Source organism: Ovis canadensis, chromosome 1, assembly GCF_042477335.2.
Source record: "Ovis canadensis isolate MfBH-ARS-UI-01 breed Bighorn chromosome 1, ARS-UI_OviCan_v2, whole genome shotgun sequence".
Taxonomy (NCBI): Eukaryota; Metazoa; Chordata; class Mammalia; order Artiodactyla; family Bovidae; genus Ovis; species Ovis canadensis.
In genome coordinates, this window is record NC_091245.1 from 204,069,822 (window position 1) to 204,095,604 (window position 25,783).

At 43.7% G+C, this 25,783-nt stretch overlaps 1 protein-coding gene across 9 annotated transcripts in view; it reads left to right on the forward strand.

Moving 5' to 3' along the window:
* Positions 1-6,752: 6,752 nt before the first annotated feature.
* Positions 6,753-25,783, forward strand: part of DGKG (diacylglycerol kinase gamma) — a 223,958-nt gene continuing 204,927 nt past the window's right edge. For 5 of the 9 annotated variants that reach the window (XM_069558572.1, XM_069558583.1, XM_069558603.1 and 2 more), the window contains exon 1: positions 6,759-7,101. The gene's annotated coding sequence lies outside the window, so the exon portion shown is untranslated. Of the gene's footprint in view, positions 7,102-25,783 lie in introns of all 9 variants that reach the window. The other 4 variants (XM_069558608.1, XM_069558619.1, XM_069558614.1 and 1 more) reach the window with 2 other exon arrangements.

Genomic DNA, 25,783 nt, shown 5'->3' on the forward strand with positions numbered 1-25,783 from the left:
GACTTAGGTCTGTCTCCTGAGACTATCTCTCTGGTACAGCCCCTTGCCCCTTCTTTCTCTTCCTGTTTCCGTTCATTGGTAGAATAAGGCAACCAGGGACTACCTGTCACTTGACAAGACATGTAAGGGTTTAGGGTTAAGAGAATATGTCAGAGAGATGAAAGAAATGATCAGTGCTTCTCTGCCAATACAAACAAAACAAAGTTGCTGCTCAGTCATGCCTGACTGTTTGTGACCTCATGGACTGTAGCCTTCCAGGCTCCTCTGTCCTTGGGATTTCCCAGGCAAGAATACTGGAGTGGGTTATTTCCTACTCCAGGGGATCTTCTCCATCCAGGGATCAAACCCTCTTCTCCCACATTGACAGATGGATTCTTTACCACTGAACCACCTGGGAAGTCCCCAATTAAACTCCCTGTAGATTGGGATTAATAACATCTTCTTTATAGAATTAATGTGTGTGTGTATCTGTATAAAGTGCTAGATACATAAGTGTTTAACAAGTGGTTATTTATTCGTATTGTCATAGTGCTCTACAACTACTGATACTTGGAGAAGCAGAACAATATCAAAAAATACAACAAGGCAACAAAAAATCAGTTTTACATCATATAGTTCACTTTGTTCACAAGTGCTAGAGGATGAACATTCAGGCAAGTACAGTGTGGGAGAGACACTCCAAGGAAGCTCACCAGGGGTTCTGGTTTCTGGTACAGGCTCCATGGCTTACTGCCTGGGCGACCTCAAGCAATCAAGTCTCCAGTGTAAAGTGATGCTGAAGGCACTCTCACGTGGCTCTCAGGAGGGTTAACATATGAGTCCACACAGTGTCTGTCACACAATAAGTGCTCAGTGACTGGTAGCTCTGTAGAAGATTTGAAAGTGGGGATCAACCTTCCTTCAGTGATGGAATCTCAGGGCCAACAAGGAGGTCTTCTTTAAATCTGTCTTCATTAAACTCAGTCGAATATTATCGATCCCCTACTATGCACAATACTTTCCCTGAGTGATAGGAAGATGATTAAGATGAGTCTAAGGAGGATCAATTGCCATCCCAAGGATGAGGCAGGGCAGTGGGTGTGAAGCACATGCAGGTAACCATTATAGGAGGCAGCCTGATGCTAAGTACCAGGGTAAATGTTATCTAAAGCTCAATGGGAGTAGAGGAGAGAGAAAAAGTAACTTCAGCAGTGTGCATTTAAGAGGTGGCACCAGGTGGCTCAGTGGTAAAGAATCCACCCGCCGAGCAGGAGACACTGGTTCAATCCCTGGGAGGAAGGCATGGCAACCCACTCCAGTATGCCTGGGAAATCCCATGGACAGAGAAGCCTGGCGGGCTACAGTCCATGGGGTCACAGAATTGGACACAAATGAGTAACTGAGCACACACACGGTAGAGAGGGAAAAAAAGGCAGATCTTCCTGCCGAGCGAGGAGCCTGAGTAGGATACAGAAAAGGGTGTGTTGGGATGATGAAGCCAGTCAGTGTGTGGACCGAGTCCTTGAATGGCCTACCAGAAGCGGAAGTGGGTGAGTAAGCTGGGACCATTTCATGGAGAATCTCACATGCCATTTTAGGGAATATTCTAAAGCAGTAACCACAGTAATTCACTGAGAACTTATGTGGTTGACATTGTGTTAATTTTTTAATAGATGTTTCTTCTAAACTCTGTTAAAACCTATGCACTGTGTTATGATGTCCTTTTATGAAAGAGGAATCTGAGGCCTTGAAAGCTTTCAAGCAGAGGGAGGGCTTTGGGGTGTCTGCTTTTGGAAAGTAATTCCGGCATCAGCAGGTTTAGAGAATGGGTGAGAGGGGCCAGCACTTAGGACCCCCCTAATTTCTAACATATTGTGCCATTTTGTCCCCCTAAACTGGTTAACAAGAGATAAAGAGGTGACTAGTCCTTCTAAAAATGGACTGATTCTCTCAAAAATTGTGTGAGTTGGACAGGCTTTGAAGCACATGGTCATTTATGGAATTGGAAGCTTTTCCTCCCTCTGGTTCTTCCCAGGGGTCCCCAGAAAAGCTTCCCCTTTTGGGACAGCAGTGAAGAATTCCACAGCAGTGTCTTCTGACCAGACACAGCAGAAAACAGATCCAGAGTAATGTGGGTGAACCAAAATTAGCCTCTTTACAAGCTCATTAAAAAGCATGAAGTGAAGCATCCATTGCCCAAAATACAACAGGAAGCGAACAGGCTTCTCGCTTTGTCTCTGTGTCCTCATGCTTCTCCTCTCTTCCTCCCACCGGCCCTCTCATGACAGGCAACAATCAAAGCAGGATCTTGGATGGGGGTTTCTCCTCCTATTCCAAATAAATCCAATCAAAATTCCTCGGAAATCCACTGTGACACTGCAGAATTCTAGGCAGGGGGCAAAGTCCAGCCAACTCCTTTATTAAGTTTCTGTGTTAAAATATTACCATCCTTAGCAGCATGGAGACAGTTGCTGACCCAAATTGTTGCTTCCTAGGAAGCAGACGAGTAAATAATATAACTGGGGGTTTTGTTGTTGTTGTTTTGTGTATGTGTTTTTTAAATAGTCTGTGTTACAGTAACTGACTATCTTTAATAACTATTCATTTTTTGCATAGCAATTCTAAATACACAAAGCATTTCCACATATTCTTCATTTGATTTAATGATTAATTCTTCATTTAATCATTACCCTACAGAAAAGGAAACTGAGGCTAGAGACACAGACCCAGGTCTTCCAGCTCCATCTGGATGGTCTGCTTATTACTCTTAACCTCATGGTTTCTCTCCTATGCTTTCCCCCAAGCTTATCAGTTGTTATTATGGTTATTTTCCAAGCCAGCCTTGAGAAGGTGGTTCACCCCAGTTAAGAAGCAGGACATATAAGTTGTTCAGTTGACAATACTTCCTTAACACAGTATCAGAGCCAGAAAAAGTTGTAGACACCATTTCCAACCTCCTTCTCTTACCAATAAGAAAATGGAGGCTTGCAGATAGGGTGACCTGCCTACATTCCCAGGGCTGGATCCACCTAACCTGTTCCTGGCAAAACCTCTGTCCCCATCCACAGCATCACAATTTCTCCCAAGCATACCCTTCACAGCCAAAGCAGAGAGAAAAGCGAAGTCAGGGCTTGGTAAATATCTGTTCCCATCTTGTACCTATTTGATAAAATGGAAAGAGCCTACTAATTATGAAATTACGAAATACTGGGTGGAAGGCAGCTTGGAGAGAATCTAGCATAATTTTTTTATTTTATAGGTGAGAAAAGTGAGGCCGAGAAAAATGAAGTAAACTGAGCTCCCCAAGCAGGGACTTGATTGAAACCAGGGGGCCTAGCTAGATTCTCTGACCCTACCTCCATGGCCTCAGCTATGCACAGCGTCACGTGCAGTTCACTCAGCTTGTCAGAGACAGTCCAACTTAAAAATTTCCAGACACAGGTACCTGACTCAGCCCCAGCTTTGCCTTGGCAATAGAGATCAGGCGTCAGCTGCCGGCTTGGATGATGTGTTCCCAGAGCAACATGGCGAGTGTGAGCTGCCAACACTGAAGTCTCAGAGAATGTAAAGTGTTGAGCCAGTTAAACATCCAAAAATGCCCCGTCTCTCAGAAACAAAGGTGACTCATCACAGTGCCTGGCCATGAATAGGAACGGCATTAGAGTGGCCAAGCTCACACTCAGAGGCCTCCTGCTGTCCAGCCTCCAGCCCTGAGTTCTCATCTCCACTGGGAAGCCCCATCTTCCCCTCCCGGAAACCTCCCTGGATTCTTAAAGCGTGGAGGAGGTCTCCCTTCTCATGCCCTGAAAATCTGCTCTACACAACTTGACACTTAATTTTACACTGTCTTTCATTGCCTCTTAATCGCTTTGCGTGTTTGTTTTATAGCCTACATGGGTTGCAAATGCTCTGAGGGGAGGAAGTAAGCCTCCTCCTCTGCACCTGGTAGCCCAAGAGCAGAGACATGCTCAGGCTCACAGCTACTCCTGACTTCAGTCTCTTTCTACTTCACCTGCATTTGCACTTCCAGCAAACGCTCAAGGAACCCTCACTTGTTTTACTGGGGCTTTAGTCTCTTCAGAGACGGATGAGCTCAGCAGCCAGGGCCTCTGTCAGTCCACACCAAGCCTCTTTGCAAATTAGAGAAAAGGCAGGACATGTGGCTCTGCTGAACTGCGCAGCTAGGCTGGTGGGGCCTGGGCTTCAGCCCCTCATGGGGCCCCCTGGGCAACTGATTCCTCATGGGGACAGCAACACCACAATGTCTCTGCCACCTGACCCTCCCTGACTCTCCATTCTGATGAAAAAACCTTATTTGGGGAAGCTGGCATCAAAGGATCCCAGCCTCTTCCCCATCAAAACCAAACCAAGAAGCGCACATCTTCCATAGCTCCTTGATACTCATGTCCTGAAGTCTACACTTAGGGAGTCTTTCCAACATGGACAAAGAACTTTCTTTTTTCTATTGAAGGCCCCAAACTCACCATGAGCAGTCCTCCTTCTGTGCTTTTGCTTTCCTTCCGCCTAGATTGTGCTTGTCTTGCTTACCTGCGTGTCAGACCCCTACTCTCCTCTCATATCCCAGCCCAAACCTCCCCTCCCCTGTGATGCCTCAATCACTGTAACTGTTCTTGTCTGCGCTTCTTCCCACCTCCGGCCCCATGCCTTCCACATTGCTTCAATCTCTTCTACAACACTTTTCCTCCATGTTATTTGCATGGAACCCAGGAGCCAGCTGTCTTTAAGTCTTCTGCCCACACAGGCTTCTCTGTACTCACCCTGTATCAACCCAGATGCTGAACTCAGCACCAGCCTGCCTTCCCCAGAGGAATCCACTCACAAAATAGGGGACAACTGCCTTTACAAATGATTTATCTCATCGGAAGGGTAGAGAACAGGGACCTTATAGTGAACACCCTCCCTCCTAGCAAAGTACTTACTCATCTTTGCAAGCAGTCCTGTTCTCCAAATCCTTGCTTGGCAGCCCTGTTCTGGGAGTTTCTCTCTTATTACTCTTCCTCAGTGCACTCCCAGCCAAGTGTCTGCATTCTGTCTCTGCATGTCTTCCCCATTCCTCCCACCCAGCTTATTTCCTTCCTGTTCAAATAGGCAGAACAACTCAACATTGCCCCAACCCCTACCTATATGCATGCACCCCTCCTAGATCCACCATGACGCCCAAATACAAGTCCTCTCTCAGTTTCCCCTTCTTTGGAAGGAATCCAGATTAGAGAGAACAAGAATGTTATCTTGTGACAAGTGTGTGCACACATATGTGTTTTCCTCCACAGATAATGTGGTTCAGAAGCCAAGGATTTTGTCTTCCATATCCACCCAACCTAGCAGACTGAAAATATACACAGTAAGCCTGAGATGGACAGTTCTAAGCCCTTTCTGTCTCTTGGGTCCTCTTTCTTCCCAAGTAAGGCTCAGGACTAGAGTCAAGGGAAAGTGCCTGACGACACAGCAGGAGCTTAATAGACAGGGAAATGAATGCATCAGGGACTAAAAGGGAAACAAGAAAAGATAAAAGACCTTTGAGAGCCCCCTCACTAGGATTATTTCATTCTAACTGAAGGGAGCTCAAAGAACCAAGCCAGGATGAGAGAGAATAGAGATAATAGATGATAGGTGAATGGTCAGATGAATTATGAACACAAGCGCTGCCTTCCCTACCACGTGAAACCTGGGGAAATCTCTGAGCTTCAGTTTCTCATGTACACCATTGGCTTGCCTGCAGATGGCCCGATATGGACACTGACCATCAGGGTCTTCAGTGCTGTCTGGCACTCATGCTTGAGGCTTCTTCCCCAAATGCCCAGACACCCAGGGCCCCTTGGTGCCTTAGCATCATCAGAAAGCTTCTTGGCTGCAGTCCTGACCCGGGACCTTCACTGCCTGCTGGCAGAAAAGAATTCTCAGTTGTGGAAACTGGAAAACTCTACATATTTTACAGATGAGAGGCCAAACTCTGGATGGCTTTAAATGTGGTGTGAAATGGACAGACACACCCTGCTGGTGTGACATGCCTGAGACAGTGTCCTCTCCACCACCATCACCACATACAGACCTGCACGTCATGGAAAGAGCAGTGTCTTGGCCAACGCTGGCCTTCATTCCTTACCCCTCCCTTCCAGCCCCTTTTCTGTGCTTTTCTACGTTTTTAAAGTAAGAAGTGATCTATTTGCTGTGGAGGAAAACAACCCGTGGTCACCTAAAAGTAAAGGAGAAAGAAAATTAAGCCTCAGTCTTAAGACCTGATCAGCGATCAGAGCCCAACTTCGGTGGGCTGCGATGGTGCCCCTACATCTTCCATGGGAGAAATTTTTTCAGATGGAACAGTCACCAGTCCCCTGCCTCTGAAATGCGCCCTTGGGAAGGGGTAATGATTTAGATGCTAGAGACATTGAGTGCCTAGGAAACGGAGAAAATGTGTTGACTTTGCATTTTTTGTTTTTCTTTGACTTGGTCGAGATAGTGAGGCAGCCGAGGCCCTGGCTGAGCTGTAGGTATTTGTCAAACAGTTGTCCCTGTCCCCTGCGTCACCCGGCCTTGGGCCTCTCTGCGCAGCCCACCGCTGCTGCAGCCTTTCTAAATCCCTCAGCCTCCAACTCCTCCTCCCAGACCGAAGCCCTACCAGTGAGAAGTGCCCGAACCACCAAAGAGGCGCAGGTTCGCTCTGAGCCCACCGCATTCACGCGTGTGTGCACGCGCCGGTGTGTTGCGCGTGTGCGCGCGCACGCGGGTGTGTGGCGGGGGCGGGCTCTGCGCCCGGGGGCAGGGCTCCGCCGTGAGAGTGGCAGCCGGACTTGCCCGCTGCTAGTGGCAGGGCGCCGCAGTGCCGTAGTAGCGGGCCGCCGAGACGCACCGCTCCGGAGCCGCGGGTACCTGGGCGGGCAGAGACCCCAGCGCCGCCTAATCCCAACCGGGCCGCCGGAGCTCCTGGGGCGCCCACCCGAGCTCCATCCCCCTCCCTGGGAGGGCTGCGCGGGCGGGCAGACGCCCAGACGCCAGCCTCGGTCCCCTTTCAGTCTCTCGGTTCCTCTTTCCTCCCAAGTAAGGGAATAAGCCCCGAGGAAGGAGCGCGCCGAGGAACCGCGCAACCAAGTGTTGCTCGCAGAGGTAAGACGCGGCCCGCGCGGCGGAGGGGGCTCGGGCTGGGGGCGCGAGCTGCAGCAAGTTGGAAAAGGGGGCCAAAGCGGGTGCTGGTCCCATGGCCAGGGGAGGGAGCTGCAGCCAAGGCCACGGCGCCCTCCTCCTGACGATGCCACCTGCCGCACAGCCCCTGCAGGAGGAGATGCCCCCTGGCAGTGTGAGGGCACGGGGAGGCGCCGAGGGCGGGGCACCGGCTTCCTCTTTGATTGGGAGGACCTTCCGAACCTCAAAGGTGTGCGGGCGGGAGGTGGCCTGGCTCCACGCAGGGTGCTGAAACAACTGGTCAGATTTTGCCCCTTCTAGGCTTACCTTTGGTATCCAGTTCGCGCCCCCAGAGTGCGCAAGGGCAGCAAAGAGCGGGGACACTTTTTCTGACGCCTGGCCGCCAAACCTCTGACCGTCCCGCAGGGTTCTGGGACTTTGGGGGGACTCCACAAAGCCCCCGTGCTGGGGGAGCGTAAAGGGAAGCTGAAGAGAACGCGGAGACCTTGACAAATAGAAGCTACGGAAGGAGAGGAGGGTCAGGGAGGTCGGGTTGACCTGCTTAGTTTCGGACTCAAAAGATGTTTGTGCATGTGCGTGCATTTAGTATCACCTGTGGGGCTTTCGAAAACTCCACCAGTCCACTCATCCTGCACATTCAGAGATTTCCTTCCTCTGGACAAGTGGACTAGAATTTGAGGGGGCGGGGGGCTGTGGAGTTCGAAAAAGCCCTACAGGTGATTCCGATGCGCTGCCCTCATCCGCGCCATCGCTGCAGCGGGAAGCACGAGGCAGGAGGGAAGAGGCAGCTCCCAGGTGTGAGCCATCCGGGTGCGGGACTCAGAGTGGCGGGGAGACCTTTCCGCATGCCCCTTCTTTCCCCGCGGAAGGGCAGGAGGGTCTGCGGCACGCGCGGCGATTCGTGGCTGCGCCGCAGTGGCGCGCGGGAGAGCTGCGAACCCGCGGGCGCGCTCGCAGGCGGGCTCGGGGCGACTGTCTCCTGCTGCTTCATTAGCAAACGATGACCTCGCGGTCCGGAGGGGGCCCTGAGAGGGCTGTTCGTCCTTTCTGTTTTCGGGACTTAGGGTAATGCGCTTTGGTTTGGGAGGTGTGGACCAGAAAACATCACTGATGAGGGGCAGCGGTCAGAATACAGGGCTCGGGTTCGAAAGCGGGAAGACGACGCCGTTACTTCGGTGCCTGGGAGTTTTTGCTTAAAAAACAGCCCCCAAAAGTCACTTGCTAGAGCACAGGGTACCCCTCGTTGTCAACGAAAGGTATTAGATCACAGGGGGCAAAGGTCACCAGTATTTGGTCACCCACGCACACATGCTTTGTGCTCCTCTCATTTCAGAGCTTTGTCCTAGGGTGGGAGGGGACTTAGTTTAGTTTAAAAGGACTGTGTTTGCCTCGGTTCTGAAGGCAAATTATAGTCATCAAATAAAAGGCTGCCATTAATCTAACCTTCCTACTATACCTTCCATTCGTGTCTTTAGGGATCACCCTTAACGTTTATGAATAGCGCTGGTAGACGTTATTACAAGCATTTGGCGGGGGGAGGGGTGGAAATGGGGAGCAAGCAGATGAGTCTTCCCTGTCTTACAGTTTCGTGTCAGTGTTTGGTTCAGATCAACCAAGACATGGGGAGGTAATGATGAACAATCAAAGCATCTTGGAATCTAAGATGCTTAGACTTTCAGAGACAGGAAAAACTACTAAGGCCATCTGTTCCAGCTCCCCCTCAGATCTCCCAGAGCACCTTCAACAGGTGGGGGTGGATGCCACCAGCGTTGCACTCCTAGAGGTCCCAGCTGTGCATGCCTGAGGCTCTGCTCCAGGAAGTACCCATAAAACAGTAGCTCTTTCCTCTACTGCTGATCCCTAGCTCATCCTCTGGAAGAGAAGCACTTCCATCCATCTTCTCTGGCAGAGAAGCACTATTTTTGTTGTGGTAAAACCTAAAAAAAACAAATCTTATTGTATTGCAACATTATGATATACATTTTTAGTATAAAAATAATTCACATTGAATGTTGGCAAGTTGAAAAGTGTACAAATAATCAAACTACAGACATTTCCACAAGGCTAATATATTAGCATATTTCCTTTCCAGCTATTTTTATGTCTTGAAATTGTACAGTCCAGGGGGAGCCAACATTTCAGTTCAGTTCAGTCGCTCAGTTGTGTCCGACTCTTTGCGACCCCATGAACCGCAGCACACCAGGCCTCCCTGTCCATCACCAACTCCCGGAGTTCACCCAAACTCATGTCCATCGAGTCGGTGATGCCATCCAGCCATCTCATCCTCTGTCGTCCCCTTCTCCTCCTGCCCCCTATCCCTCCCAGCATCAGAGTCTTTTCCAGTGAGTCAACTCTTCACATGAGGTGGCCAAAGTACTGGAGTTTCAGCTTTAGCATCAGTCCTTAACACCTAGGGCTGATCTCCTTTAGGATGGACTGGTTGGATCTCCTTGCAGTCCAAGGGACTCTCAAGAGTGTTCTCCAACACCACACTTCAAAAGCATCAGTTCTTTGGTGCTCAACCTTCTTCACAGTCCAACTCTCACACCCATACATGACCACTGGAAAACCATAGCCTTCACTAGACGGACCTTTGTTGGCAAAGCAATGTATCTGCTTTTTAGTATGCTGTCTAGGTTGGTCATAACTTTCCTTCCAAGGAGTAAGCATTTAGTGGATACCTAATGTACCTTGCAGGCTTCCCTGGTGGCTCAGCGGTAAATAATCTACCTATAATACAGGAGCTACAGGAGACATGGGTTCGATCCCTGGGTGGGGAAGATCGCCTGGATGAGGGCAGAGCAACCCACTCCAGTATTCTTGCCTGGAGAATCCCATGGACAGAGGAGCCCAAGCAGGCTACAATCCATAGGGTCGCAAAGAATCGGACACAACTGAAGAGACTTTATCATGGCTTGGCAATGTACCTTGCAAGTGTTAAGTATTTTAAATTCTGTGCCATGTAATCCTCAAAAGTCCTGAGGCAGTATTATTAACCCCAGAGAGTGCAGGGGACTTCCCAAGCCCCACCACTTGTAAGCAGCAGGGTCAGGATTCAAACCCAGGTTGTTCAACAACTGAGGGGTTGCTTAGCCTCTGTAGCTATTACTTCTCTACTTTTTCTCCTAAATAGTACTGTAGTGAAAGTCCTTCACATGGCTGCGTATTATTATTTTGTTAGTTATTTAAATTGTTTCCTGTGTTTAGCAATGACATAACTCTGCACAACATCTCTGTGCAGTCTTCCTGCAGGCATTTCCAAATACTTCCTGTGTATAGATGCCCAGAAGTTAAATCGCTAGGCCAAAGGGCATGAATGTTTTAAAGTTCCTAGTATATATGACAAGCTGGTTTGCAAAAAGGATATACCAGTTTATACTTCCATCCCCATGAGGCAACTCTGCCACAGTCAAAGCATAGGAGGGTCTCCTCACACGACCAATCCAGCCCTCATGGGCATTCACTTGGCCTCATGGGGGAGGGATTACACATATTTCCCTGATGTATACACACAAGTGTGATTGTGAAAACCACATACTATATGGCCGTGCCTGTTTTTTGTGTGTGCACAAGTATCAATTGCAAAATTCTCTGGCTAGACATCATTTACTACCTTTGAACAGACAACTGTGTAAAATATAAGTAGCATAACATCCTACTTCTCCACACAAATTAATAGATTAGCCCCCACTCTTAGAAGGTACATCACTATCAGAGCCCAATTCAGCCAGCCCAGCCAGTCAGTGATAGCTTCTTCACACACTGGCTATTTTCACCAAGCTGTTTGTTTACACCAAGTAGTAATAGAATTCCACAACCAAACCATAGTGAGTTATCTTTATATGTAACAAAATTCACCTGTTCAACTACCGACTGCCTCCACCCACTCATGGTTAGGGACTACTAATTATGCTGTAAAAATTAAGGTTATACACATCAGCAAAAAATGTCCTCACGCGAAGAAAATGTGGCCACAGAAGAGAAATTAGGCAATACAAAAGGGGGGATTTTCAAATAAAACTAATTGCCCCTAGCTATGAATTTTCTCTAGGGCTATGTTTGCCCCACAGCCACCTCTGCCACCAGCAGTGGGCTTGGCAGCCTTGGAATATAATCTCATAAGTGGAATAAATATCCATTGAGCCTCTAGCATGAGGTCTACTTGTTTAAGACTCAGCTCAGGTCTTAAAATTTTCTAGTAATCCTTCCTCAACTGTTCATCTAGGTTAGCTATCTCTCTGCTATAGCTGTGCATACACTTAGCTCTCTGTGGTGACATCACTTATCTGCCCATCCCCCACTAAACTGTAAACTCCTAGAGGTATAGCTAGTGCTGTGCCCAGCACCTGAACTAGTACTTTCACAGAGTAGACAATTCAGTGAGCTGACTGAGCAAGAGAATTTTCCAGGTACTGTGCTGGGTACTCCATGTGCATTTCTCTTTTGATGCATCTTGATTCTGCTCAGATTGATCAGTCTCAGAAATGCATCTGAAAGCTGTTTAGAGCTGTGCAGTGTATTTACGCATGTGACTTGCCATTTTCACTTCATTAAAATTAAAATAAAAATTTCAGTTTCTCAGTCATATTTCCAGTGCTGAAATGCCATATATAGCTTCCGGCTGCCATATTGGAGAATGCACACATTCGCATTTCAAAAGTGTGAAAATTTGCTTGGGGGCATAAGAGACTGTCCCTGGATGGGTGAGGTCAGGAGAAAGGAACCCACCTATAATGTGATCTGACCAGAGGACCAAAACCTAGGAGAGCAGGCCAGCCAACCACCACCATCTGTGCTTCTCAGGGAAGCTGATCATCATTCTGGATAGAAATACTGGCTTGGTTAGAATCTACAGTATCCAATCACAGCCAGCTATTGATAAAACTGGGCTCCAACTCCATGGCCTGTGCCCGCCCCGCTGCTCTATCTGGGCCCATAGGTCACTGGCTCCAGGATCGTCCTCACTCTCTTGCCCCAGTTTTTCTTAATTTTATTCTTAATGAATAAAGCATAACATTTCAAAGAAGGCTTAATCAGCACCACGTGGCATGAGATGATCGCTTCCTTTATTCTACACTCAGGTTTCTGTTAAAACCCTGTCAGGCTGAACTAGCTTTTTTTTTTTTTTAATATAAACTTATTTATTTTAATTGGAGGTTAATTACTTTAAAATATTGTATTGGTTTTGCCATACATCAACATGAATCCGCCGCAGGTATTCACGTGTTCCCCATCCTGAACCCCCCTCCCTCTTCCCTCCCCGTACCATCCGTCTGGGTCATCTCAGTGCACCAGCTTCTATACAAGTTATAGCTGTTGAGTTTTATATCCTTTGAAAAAAACCAACTTTCTTTTAAACTTGCTCTTGAACTGTATCCCCTGCCTGCTGCTGTCCTCCCATCCCATATTTGTAGAGATGCTACCTGGGACCCAAATACAGAGCCCTTGCATTTATTCCCAGTTTTGTCTTGCTTAATTCAATCTGTCTTTCCAGCTTGCCCAGATATTTCTGGCTTTGATCCTGTCACCCAGAATATATCCTGTCCCTTCCATCTGGCTTCCTATTGTCCCCAGACATGAGTATGACCTCTTCAACTAAGTCATTAATAAAAAATTATAAACATTACAGCATTCTGGAGCATTCCAATATATGCTCCTGATAGATGTCAATTCAATAAATACATGGCACTTTTTAAGATAATTTATCTTCTTGTATTATCACTCAACCCTAATTATCCTTCTTCAGAAGATTATCAGAGGAATCTTATCAAAGGCCTTGATAAAGTCCAGATACTCCTTCTCACTGGTATTTCCCCCATCTCCCTGCCTAAGGTTGTCAAAGAAACAAATTTGTTACTTTGACATAAACTGCTAGCAGTTAACCCATGTTGATTTCTTAAGATCAAAACTTCAGTCCTAAAAGCTCATTCCAAATCCTCTTCTGTAATGCCAAAGAATGCTCAAACTACCGCACAATTGCACTCATCTCACACACTAGTAAAGTAATGCTCAAAATTCTCTAAGCTAGGCTTCAGCAATACATGAACCACAAAACTCCAGATGTTCAAGCTGGTTTTAGAAAAGGCAGAGGAACCAGAGATCAAATTGCCAACATCTGCTCGATCATCGAAAAAGCAAGAGAGTTCCAGAAAAACATCTATTTCTGCTTTATTGACTATTTCAAAGCCTTTGACTGTGTGGATCACAATAAACTGTGGAAAATTCCGAAAGAGATGGGAATACCAGACCACCTGACCTGCCTCTTGAGAAACCTATATGCAGGTCAGGAAGCAACAGTTAGAACTGGACATGGAAAAACAGACTGGTTCCAAACAGGAAAAGGAGTATGTCAAGGCTGTATATTGTCACCCTGCTTATTTAACTTCTATGCAGAGTACATCAGAGTACATCAGCTGGGCTGGAAGAAGCACAAGCTGAAATCGAGATTGCTGGGAGAAACATCAATAACCTCAGATATGCAGATGACACCACCCTTACGGCAGAAAGTGAAGAGGAACTAAAAAGCCTCTTGAAGAAAGTGAAAGAGGAGAGTGAAAATGTTGGCTTAAAGCTCAACATTCAGAAAACGAAGATCATGGCATCTGGTCCCATCACTTTATGGGAAATAGATGGGAAAACAGTGGAAACAGTGTCAGACTTTATTTTTGGGGGCTCCAGAATCACTGCAGATGGTGATTGCAGCCATGAAATTAAAAGACGCTTACTCCTTGGAAGGAAAGTTATGACCAACCTAGATAGCATACTAAAAAGCGGAGACATTACTTTGTCAACAAAGGTCTATCTAGTGAAGGCTATGGTTTTTCCAGTGGTCGTGTATGGGTGTGAGAGTTGGACTGTGAAGAAGGCTGAGTGCCAAAGAATTGATGCTTTTGAACTGTGGTGTTGGAGAATACTCTTGAGAGTCCCTTGGACTGCAAGGAGATCCAACCAGTCCATCCTAAATAAGATCAGTCCTAGGTGTCCATTGGAAGGACTGATGCTAAAGCTGAAACTCCAGTACTTTGGCTACCTCATGCAAAGAGTTGACTCATTGGAAAAGACCCTGATACTGGGAGGGATAGGGGGCAGGAGGAGAAGGGGACGACAGAGGATGAGATGGCTGGATGGCATCACTGACTCGATGGACATGAGTTTGGGTGAACTCCGGGAGTTGGTGTTGAACAAGGAGGCCTGGCATGGTGTGATTCATGGTGATTGTGATGATGTGGTAGCAGTAGTAGTGGTGGTTCATGGTAATGATGGTAGTGGTGGAGTGGTGGTTCATGGGATTGATGGTAGTGGTGGAGTTGTGGTTCATGGGAATGATGATGGTAGCTGTAGTATTAGTAGGTTCCTCATTCTGTGATTCTGTACAGATTAAGGAGAGTGATTTAATAATCTCAACTGTATATTGTCTTGACACCCTGGAATATTATTGTTAGGCCAAGAGATTGTATTAATTTGAGGCAGATCTAATAGTCTCTAGCATTACTGAACATGAGATCAGAGAAGGAGCCAGAGAAGCAGTTGGTCCCAGGCCTTCCTCTTCAATATGAGGAATCCTCCATCTAAAGGAAAGGGCCCTGCATGGGCTCACACCTTCAAGACAGGCCAAGGTCACATAACTGTTCCTGAATGCTTTCTCCAGGGTATACTTCTTCTCTCCATCTTTGATTCTGAAGAAGCCTAAGGCTTTGTTTTCTGCAGAAATGTTCTTTTGTTCTCTTGGAATTAACCTCTTAATCATTGATGTCTCAGTGAAAATTAAAGAGTCTTTCCTGGTATCATGGTTTAATAGGAGAAAGGAGGAGCAAGCTTATTGTTCAAGTGGGAAATGGAGCTGAAAGGTCTCCATGGCAAGACATGGAACACAGAGAAAAAAGGTCCAAGTAAGAGAAGACTTTAAAAAATTTTTGTATTTTATTTTTATGTTGTAGTATAGTTGATTTACAATGTTCTGTTAGTTTCAGCTACAGCAAAGTGATTCATTTGTGTATATATATGTGAAAGAGAAGTCGCTCAGTCGTGTCCAACTCTTTGCAACCCCATGGACTGTAGACTATCAGGCTTCTCCGTCCATGGAATTTTGTAGGCAAGAGTGCTGGAGTGGATTGCTGTTTCCTTCTCCAGGGGATCTTCCTGACCCAGGAATCAAACCCAGGTCTCCTGCATTGCAGGCAGATGCTTTACCATGGGAGCCATATGTATGTGTGTATATATATATATATATCTCCATTGTTTTTCAAATTCTCCTCCCATCTAGGTTATTCCAAAATATTGCTATATAGTACATCTTGGTTGATTATCTGTTTTATATATAGTAGTGTGTATATGCTCATCCCAAACTACTAATTTATCCCTCCCCATCATGTTTCCCCTTTGGCAGCCATACGTTTGTTTTCTAAGTCTGTGAATCTGTTTCTGTTTTATAAATAATTTCATTTGTATCATTTTTTTAAGATTCTGCATATAAGTGATATCATATGATATTTGTCTTTCTCTATCTGACTTACTTCACTTAGTTTGATAATTTCTGGATCCATCCAGCTTACTGCAAAGGCATTATTTCATTTTTTATGGCTAAGTAACATTCCATTGTATGTGCATACAACTTCTATTTCCATTTCTCTGTCCATGGATATTTAGGTTGCTTCCATGTCCTGGCTGTTGTAAGTAGTGCCACAGTGAACATTGGGGTGCATGCATCTTTTCCAATTATGGTTTTCTCCAGATATATGCCCAGGAGTGGGATTCCTGGATCATATAGTAGCTCTATATTAGCTTTTAAAGGAATCTCCAAACTGTTCTCCATAGTGGCTATACCAATTTACATTCCCACCAATAGTGTAGAAAGTTTCCCTTTTCTGCACACCATCTCCAACATGTATTGTTTGTAGACTTCTTAAATTTATTTATTTATTTATTTTAATTGGAGGATAACTGCTTTACAATATTGTGATTTTTTTTTGCCATACATCAGTATGAATCAGCCATAGGTATACATGTGTCCCATTCGTCCTGAAGCCCCTTCCTGCCTCCTTCCACACCCTATCCGTCCAGGTTGTCACAGGGCACTGGCTTTGGGCGCCCTGCGTCATACATCGAACTTGCGCTTTTTATCTATTTTGCATATGGTAATATATATGTTTCAATGCTATTCTCACAAATCATTTCACCCTCTCCTTCTCCCACTGAGTCCAAAAGTCTATTCTTTATGTCCATATCTCCTTTGCTGCCCTGCATGTAGGATCATTGGTACCATCTTTCTAGATTCCATTTATGTGAGTTAATATATAGTATTTGTGTTTGTACACTTTTTGATGATGAAATCACAATAATAATAACTATCCTTTAGACATGTACCACACTTGGAAGGTAACAGTGTATTTGTGTTTATGGTCTTTCCTGATTCCAGTCATAAGTGTGAGGCAGGTAGCTTGGATGTCATCGGCCTCATTTCAGTAGAGTTCACCGAAGCAGAGGCTGTGAAGAGTAGAAGAGTCTACTATGGCAAGAAAAGGGATGAAGGATAAAACTCAGTGACCAAGCAGCAGCTGGCCATTTGGGCCCATCCCTCCTTTCTATGTGAGTCTGGAAAGTTTTCTCTTTGTTTAAGGCATAGATGGTGTCATCTGCCCAGGCACCAAGTTTTCACGTTCCTGTTTTCTGACCTGGTGTGAAAGTGCCAAGTGGCCAGAGGTCAGCAAGGCCACTTGACCCTTGATGCTGAAATTCTTGAAATGTTTTTGCCCAAATGTTTTCATTCCTGGCTGCATTTTTTCACCTCTCTGCTCTGGGACAGCAGCCTATAGCACTATACCTGCTGCCTCAGTTCCCCTGCCTTTCAGATAATGTGAAGGAGCTGGAGAAGGCTCTCTCAGTCCCCCAGGGCCATAGTGTTCCTTCCAGGATCCTTGATAGTCATGCTAAATGGGTGCCATTAACCCAGTCCCCCACCCTCCCTGTCCCAAGGTCTCATCAACAAGGATATCCACGGCCCACAGAACCTGACCCCAGGTCACCCACTGGTAGGAGACTGTCCTTGCCCTTTTCTCATGCCAGGATGAGAACATGATCTCACAAAAAATTATCTTTCCCAACAGGAAGTCAGTAGCCATATTTTTCTATAGCTGGGGCAATTCCCATGCTGCCCCAAAGCCCCCATGGTTCCTAAGCCCTAAATCATGAATATCCTGGAAAATGCACTCCTGAGGACATTCACTCAATCATCTGATCAACATTAAACCAGTCAATAAATATTGAGAATGCACTCTGTGCTAGACACAGGATGAGTTGCTGGGCATAGGACCAGCCGGTTCAAGGGGAGCTGGGTAGAACTGGGTAGACGAGAGACAGAGACAGACAAACCGCAGCATCATCTTTAGATGAGAGTCAGAGCAAGGTCACCAAGAGGTCAGGTAATACTCTCTGGAGTAGATGGGCCCCGGCCAAAGTGTAAAAGCTGGCTAGAGGCTAAGTGAAGAGACAAGTGTGGGTAATACATTCTAGTAAAGGGAACAGCATAAGTGAAGGCTCAGAGGTAGCTCTTGGGTACAGTGTGGATGGAGCAAAAACTGAGCTGAGAAATGGAGATGAGTTGAGGTAGGAGATGAGTCTAGATATGTGGACAGGAGGGCCTTGTCTCCCAAGTTAAATAGTGTGGATCTGTTCTGGTAGACAGTGAGGGGTCACTGAGAAATTTTAAGTGAGAACTTAAAATTTGATCAGATCAGATTTTAACATTAGAGCAGCCCCTCTAATTGCAGGGTTGGGAGGAAAGAAGACAGGAAGCAGGGCTACCCAAGGGAGGCTTTTCTGAGAGCTTAAGAACTATGAGGGCTGAACAAGGTAGTTCAGATGGAAGGAAGGACAGAATCAGGAAAGAACTGGTAATTAGGTGGATGTCAGGATAGTGAGGGGGGCAGGGAAACCTAGGGCAGCTCTGAGGCTTCTACCTGGTGCATCTGGGAGGATAGCGGTTCCATCGACCAAGAGGCTCAAGGAGCTGTAGCAGGATTATTGATGAGTTCAGTTCGAGGCCTGCTGAATTTGCAGTATTAGTGAGAGATCCAGATGGAGAGGTAGTTGATAGATGAACTCTGTGGCTAGAGACCCAGATTGGAAAGGGATGAGTCTAAGGGGTGGCTGTAACCACAAGAGCTGAGGAGATCATGGGAGATCAATTTTCACTTATCTTGATATTAATACATCCATTGCCAGTATTCAAAAGATCCACATCAAGGAGATTCATGCCTTTTTAACAAAGGGAGGAGGCTTTTCACAGCACTGAGAGTCTGGGCTTGAAAGGCAAGCTATGCCAATAGCCATCTGCTGACCAGCTAGACCAGTACCCACTTCTGCCAACTGAGTGGTCAAGCATGGAGGTTTTTATAGAAACTATTGTATTCCTCTTCTATGTTAGAGCCTCACACATTGTCAACATGGTCCTTTTCTCTAGACCAGTGGCCCTCGATGCTGGTTAAACATTAAAATCACCTGGGGAGCTTTGCAGTAACACCACTTGTGGGTCCCAATCCAGGAGATGCTGATTTAATTGGTCTAGGGTCAGGGCCTGAGCCTGAGTATTTTTTTTAAAGGTCTCCAAGTGACAGTGGTGTTCAGCAAAGTTAAGAACAAGAAGTTCCTTCAGTGATTTCCCAAACTACAGGGTTTTTAATTCTTTACCTCCTCTGGCAATTCTGGCATATGGTTCTATTACAGTTTCTCTAAAAATCACTTCAATGTGTCAGACCCTACACTACACACTGCACTTCAACGGTGGCTTTGGGCATATTGTCCTTACCTTTGCATTCAACACACATTTCTCCCTTGTGCCTGTAAGGCTCATGGGAAATTCTGTCCAACATTCTGTGCTTCCAGCCTCTGTTTACCACTTTCTGGGTTATATAACTGATAGACCTGTTAAAAAGACTTAGGAACCACCCATCATGACTTCTGAGTGAAACTCGGTTAGTTCCAAGGGATCCTTGCTTTCTCTTCTAAATGCTTACAAGGCAGCAGTTCTTGAATGAATTTTTATTTACATTCAAATTGCCTGGAGACTTTCCTCCTCTGAGATTCTGATTAGGAGGTGTAGGTGGGGACCTAGACCCAGAGGTGTAGAGTGGGAGCCCAGAAATTCACTATCATTTCTAAGTTAAGAGAGCAGAGGCAGCAAAGAATGGGACAAAATATTTGCAAATCACATATCTGAAAGGGGATTATTATTCAGAATATGTAGAGAATTCTCCAAATTCAACAATAAGACAAAAATCCAGTTCAAAAATGAGCAAGGGATTTGAAAAACTTTTCTCCAAAGACAATATGCAAATAGACAAATAAGCACATGAGCAGATGATCAACGTCACTAATCATTAATAAAGTGAAAGTCAAAATCATAATGAGATAGCACTTCATATCCTTTAGGATATCTATTGTCAAAAAAAATAACAAAATAACATGGTACTGAGGTTATAGAGAAATTAAAACCATTGTGCATTGTTGGTATGATTGTAAAATGGTGCAACCACTATGGAAAACAATAGCTCAGTTCCTCAAAAAATTAAAAATAGAATACCATATGATCCATCAATTCCACTATGGTTATATACTCAAAGGAATTGAAAGACAGTATACAAAAAATATTTGCATACCCATGATCAGAGGAACATCATTCACAGTAGACAAAAGGTGGAAGTCACCCAAGTGTCATCGATGAATAAATAAAATGTAATGGTGGTTGTTGTGGTGACTCAGAGGTTAAAGCGTCTGCCTCTAATGCGAGAGACCTGGGTTTGATCCCTGGGTCAGGAAGATCCCCTGGAGAAGGAAATGGCAACCCACTCCAGGATTCTTGCCTGGAGAATCCCATGGATGGAGGAGCCTGGTGGGCTACAGTCCATGGGGTTGCAAAGAGTCAGACACAACTGAGCAACTTAACTTAATGTGTGTATGCAGTGAAATATTACTCAGCCTTTAAAAGGGAGGAAGTTCTGACACATGCTCCAACATGGATGAACTTTGAAGACGTTACACTAAGTGAAATAAGCTAGTTACAATAGGACAAATACTGTGATTCCATTCATATGAATGGTTTGATCATTCTATTAAAAAATGAAGAAAGTTGAATGGGCAAAATTCTGATTCTAAATGCATGCTGTTTTATACAAAATGGGGCAGAAAGGAGGGAAAAAAAGAGTATAGGTACACCAGGAAAATGTAAAACAAAGAAAGAAGGGAAAGCAGAATTAGACAAAGTAGACATAAATGCAGGAAATGTTAATTGATGCATTAAATGTGGCTAAAAGACATAATCCATTAGAAGACTTACCATCATTGAATATTTTTATTCTGAATAATATAAAATATTAAAATATATAAAATAATCTTGACAAAACTCAATTACAGAGGAAAACAACATATTTCTATCAATCTTCAACATGCTGAGTGACAAAACAAAGGAGTAAGTAAAGAATTTTAAGGGTGTAAGAAAGTTGATGCAATGGACATGTACTCCTTCCCATTCAAGAATGAAAATGTGTCTATTTAAACACTTAAGAAATTTTGGTCACATTGTTAAGAAAATTGTGATACATTCCAAACAGTAGAACTTATTCTGGCAATAAGAAAAATTAAAAAGTTACTCTAGAATAATATATTCTAGGACTTGATGTTGCCTCAGCTCTGTGCATACCCACCAGCCACTGTTAATTCAGCCTTCAGAGAGAACAAGACCCAAGACCTGTTCTTTGACAAGCACCAGGTCTATAGAGTGCTTTCTTCCTTAAGAATGAATGAAGAGTAAAACAGAGAGGAACGAAGGAAAATGTAAAACAAAAGAATAGCATACAGAATTAAAATAAATGGGCTCCTCCAGCTGGACCTGAAAGATTGTTTTAGGAGACCAGAATCCTCTTAAGAGGGCAAGAAGCCATGGTCTTTATAAATCAGAAGACAAGGAGAAAAGGCCGAGGTGATAATGAAATATGGTTTGCAAAGATAGGAATGAGATATGGAAAGGTGGTGAAGAAACTCAAACACAGCAACAGAATTAAAGTCTATTAGGTGAAACTAACTAGCAGAATTTAAACTATAGCTAAGCAAATCAAGCCTGTGGAGGAAGTAATGTTATAAAGGATAGGCAATCAGTACTGAAGCCAATTTAAAAAGAGATGTCTACGTAATTATTATAAATCCAGTTTTTAAATAGTATGCAAAAGTAAGATACTTTCAAAGAGAAGATATGTATTGCTACACAACGTTATAAAACAACAAGTGAAGATTTTAGACACCAAAAAGCATTTTTAAGTCTGAAAGGCTAGTATTTCTCTGGAGAATATAGGACAGGATGAGACAATGAAAATAGAATGTTCTGAAACCCTTGGTTCAACTATGAGAGACTCATTGTATTCCTGACATTTAAAGTTTAGAAAATAATAGTTATTGAGATTTCCCTGGTGGTCCAGTGGCTAAGACTCCACCCTTCCACTGCAAGGGATGTGGGTTGGATCCCTGGTTGGGGAACTAAGATCCCACATGCTATGCAGTGAGGCCAAAAAAAAAGTTTAAAAATAGAAATAGAATCTTTATCCCCATTATTCTATCTTCTAAACTAAGGGATCCAAGAAAACATATTTCATATGGCAAAGGACAAAAAAGAAAGGAGATGGCAAGGAAGCTTTTAAAAAAATTAAAAAGGAGTTTGGGATGGGCATGTACACACTGCTATATTTAAAATGGATAACCAACAAGGATCTATTGTATAGCACATGGAATTCTTCTCAATGTTCTTTTGCAACCTGGATGGGAGGGGGAGTTTGGGGGAGAAAAAAAGAAAAAAAAAAGCAGCATGAAAATGATAAGGTCAAATACTTCAGTTATTAACAACTGACATAAATGGACTAAATGATCTGTTTTTAATAAAGGTTTTTGTATTGGGACCAAAACTAAAATTCAACCATATGTTATTTGCCATAGTCATCCCTAAAACAAAACAATGTACAAAGATTTAAAGAAATGCTGAGAAAAGATATAGCAGGAAGGTGCAACAAACACTAAAGCAGAAGTCATGATATTAATGTAAGACAAAATGCAACTCAATACAAATACTTTGTTTTTTTAAGATATTTATGTATTTATTTTAATTGAAGTATAGTTAAATTACAGAGTTGTGTTACTTCCTGCTGTACAGCAAAGTGACTCAGTTTTGTATACATATCCATTCTTTTTCATATTCTTTTCCGTTATAGTTTATCCTAGGATATTGACTATAGTTCCCTGCGCTATACAGTTGGATCTTGTTTATCCATTTTGTATAGACTAGTTTGCATCCAGTAAACTCCCAGCCCATCCCTCCCCTACCCGCCTCCCAACCTTGACAACCACCGTCCTATTTCCTATGTCTGGGATTCTGCTTCTGTTTCATAGATAGCTTCATCTGTGTCCTATTTTAGATTCCTCATATAAGTGATATCACACGGTATTTGTCTTACTCTTTCTGACTTGACTTAGAAGGGTCATCTCTAATTGCATCCATGTTGCCGCACGCGGTATTATTTAATTCTTTTTTATGGCGGTGTAGTTTTCCACTGTATACATGCGCCACCACTTCTTGTTCCATTCATCTGTCAAGGACTTTTAGATTGTTTCCATGTCTTGGCTATCGTGAATAGTTCTGCTATGAACATAGGGGGTGCGTGTATCTTTTTGAATTATATATAGTATTGTCTGGATATATGCCCAGTAGTGGGATTGCTGGATCATATGGTAATTCTATTTTTATTTTTTTGAGGAACCTTCATAATGTTTTCCACAGTGGCTACACCAACTACATTCCCACCAACAACATAGGAGGGTTCCCTTTTCTCCATACCCTCTCCAGCAAAGACAAATACTTTAAGACAATGAGGGTGGTTTTATATAAACAAATAGTCCAATTCACAGTGAAGGTACACTGCTATAGAAATATATGCATCAATTAACACTGATAGAAGAAAAACTAATGTTGCATCCAAAACATAATCCTGTTTAAAGATTTCAAAATGTCACTATAGGGCTTTCATATATCAAGTAAAGAAACAAAAATAAATAGAAGAATTATGTAATATTGCAAATATGATTTTCAAAATACATGCTGTATAATACCCAAAATGTAGAGAATAAAATTTCTTTTCCAGGGCTCATGAACATTTACAAAAATGTATTTTCTATTAGCTCTAAAATAAAATATCTATAAGTTATGCATTATTAAAGCAGAAATAATAAAGATCATAGTCTCTAATCATTAGAAATGAATAATAATAAATAACAGTATGGGGGATAAGCAATAAATTATGGTCTGTTTATATAATAAAGTACTATGTAGCCATGGAAGACAATATTGTATGTAGAAGGATATTTATTTACACCAAATAATGGTCACCATAAAAGAGTGAAAAATGTCTGAAAATGGTCAAAAGAAATTTAAAGAGAGTGTATGCATTTATATGTGGGGAAATTTTAGAAATAATTCACAGCAAAATGCTAAGTGTGGTTATAACTGATGGTGAGGTTGCATGTGATTTTTATTTCAAAATCAAATTAAAATATGATTTTAATTAAAATATGATTTGGATTCTTGGCTAAGATTAATATTATGCTCACACAGTTTATATTTTGTAGAATCCATATTTTTCCAATTGTTTTTATAACAGATTAGTTTGCTAGTTTCTAGACCTTTGACTTTTTGTTTTTGCTGTTGTTGTTTTCCAAAATTCTTCAGAGATCAATAAAAGTGGTTAAGTAACCTGGTCATCCTTGTCCCAAGCAGTTGACCAAGCTATTCTTTGCTCTTCTTGTTTTAGAATTAACCAGTCTGCTCTGTAAACGTCTCTCAACTATGGTTTGGTCGATATTGTTTGGGGTTAGTTAGTTTCTTTCTTTCTGTTTGTCTCTTAATATTTTCAGATCATTCTGAGCTACTTTTTCATTATGTAATTCATATGCATTTTTTACCATCTTCCTGTATATCATTTGCTTGTGTACCTTCCCTTTTTTAAATTTCTAAATGTCCTTTTTAGTTATGAACCTGTGGATTAGTCCTGCAGGCATGTTTTTTAAAAGAACTATTCCTTTACCTTCTTATGTCTGAATAAGTCTAGAGGTCCTGACTGTTTATTACAGCCAGGCTTCTCTTTGACAGTCAGGACCTCTGAGTTGGAGTGACTTCTTTCTCCTAAAATGTCTTTTATGCTGGCTTCACCCTTCTGCAAGCAGGGTCTTTCTGTTGGTCAAAGTGAGGTCTAGGAGTTCATCCAGTTAAACTTCTTTATTCCATTTCAACAAGGGAAATAGAAACACTTGTCCGATGTTCTTTTAGCCAAATGAGGCTTTCTGCAAATGTTTAACCAGTACAAGTTCCCTTTCATTCATCTAACTTCCCTTGTGCCAGAAGAGCAGGGACTAGGACTACACTGTTTATTTCCCCCTTGTGGTCAAGAGGTTGGTAGAAGTGTTCACGATGATATCATACTGTTCCTCACCCTCTTCTGCTCACTCATGAGATATTTTAGGTGCTCTATCTTTACAGTCATGAATATCCATCATAAACCAATTTTTAGTCCAAAGCTACGTTGCCACGTAGACGTGTGTGTATGCTAAGTGCTGTTGTGTCTGACTGTTTACAACCCCATGGACTGTAGCCCACCAGGCTCCTCTGTCCATGAAGTTTTCCAGGCAAGAATACTGGACCAGGTGGCCCTTTCTTATTCCAAGGGATTTTCTCAATCCAGGAATCAAACCTGTGTCTCTTGGGTCTCCTGCATTGTCAGGCATTTTCTTTACCGCTGCACCACCAGCCCTTAAATACAGCTGGTTTGTTTGGCTGTGCTGGAGAGCCACTCCAGCTCTTCCCTGCTGCTCATGGGCTTTCTCTAGCTTCAGTGAGTAGGGGCTACTCTCTAGTTGTGGTTCACCGGCTTCTCATTGCTATGGCTTCTCTTGTCACAGAACACGAGCTCAGTAGTGTATAGTTTGACTATAGTTTGACTATGCAAACCTTTGTCAGCAAAGTGATATCTGTTCTTTTTAATATACTGTCTAGGTTTATCATAGCTTTTCTTCCAAGGAGCCAGTGTCTTTTTAATTTCATGGTTGCACTCACCGTCTGCAGTGATTTTGGAGCCCAAGAAAATAAAGTCTGCCACTGTTTCCATTGTTTCCCCATCTATTTGCTATGAAGTGATGGGACTGGATGCCATGATCTTAGTTGCTCCATAGCATGTGGACTCTTCCCAGATCAGGAATTGGACCCATATTCCTTGCATCGACAGTTGTTGCTGTTCAGTCATGTCTGACTCTTTGTGCCCCCATGGACTGTAGCATAACAGATTTCCCTGTCCTTCACCGTCTCCTGGAGTTTGTTCAAACTCATATCCATTGAGCCAATGATGCCATCCAACCAGCTCATCCTCTGTCACACCCTTCTTTTCCTGCCCTCAGTCTTTCCCAGCATCAGGGTCTTTTCCAGTGAGTTGACTTTTCTCAACAGATGGCCAAAGTATTAGAGCTTCAGCATCAGTCCTTCCATTGAATATTCAGGGTTGATTTCCTTTAGGATTGACTGACTTGATCTCCTTGCTATCCAAAGGACTCTCAAGAGTCTTCTCAA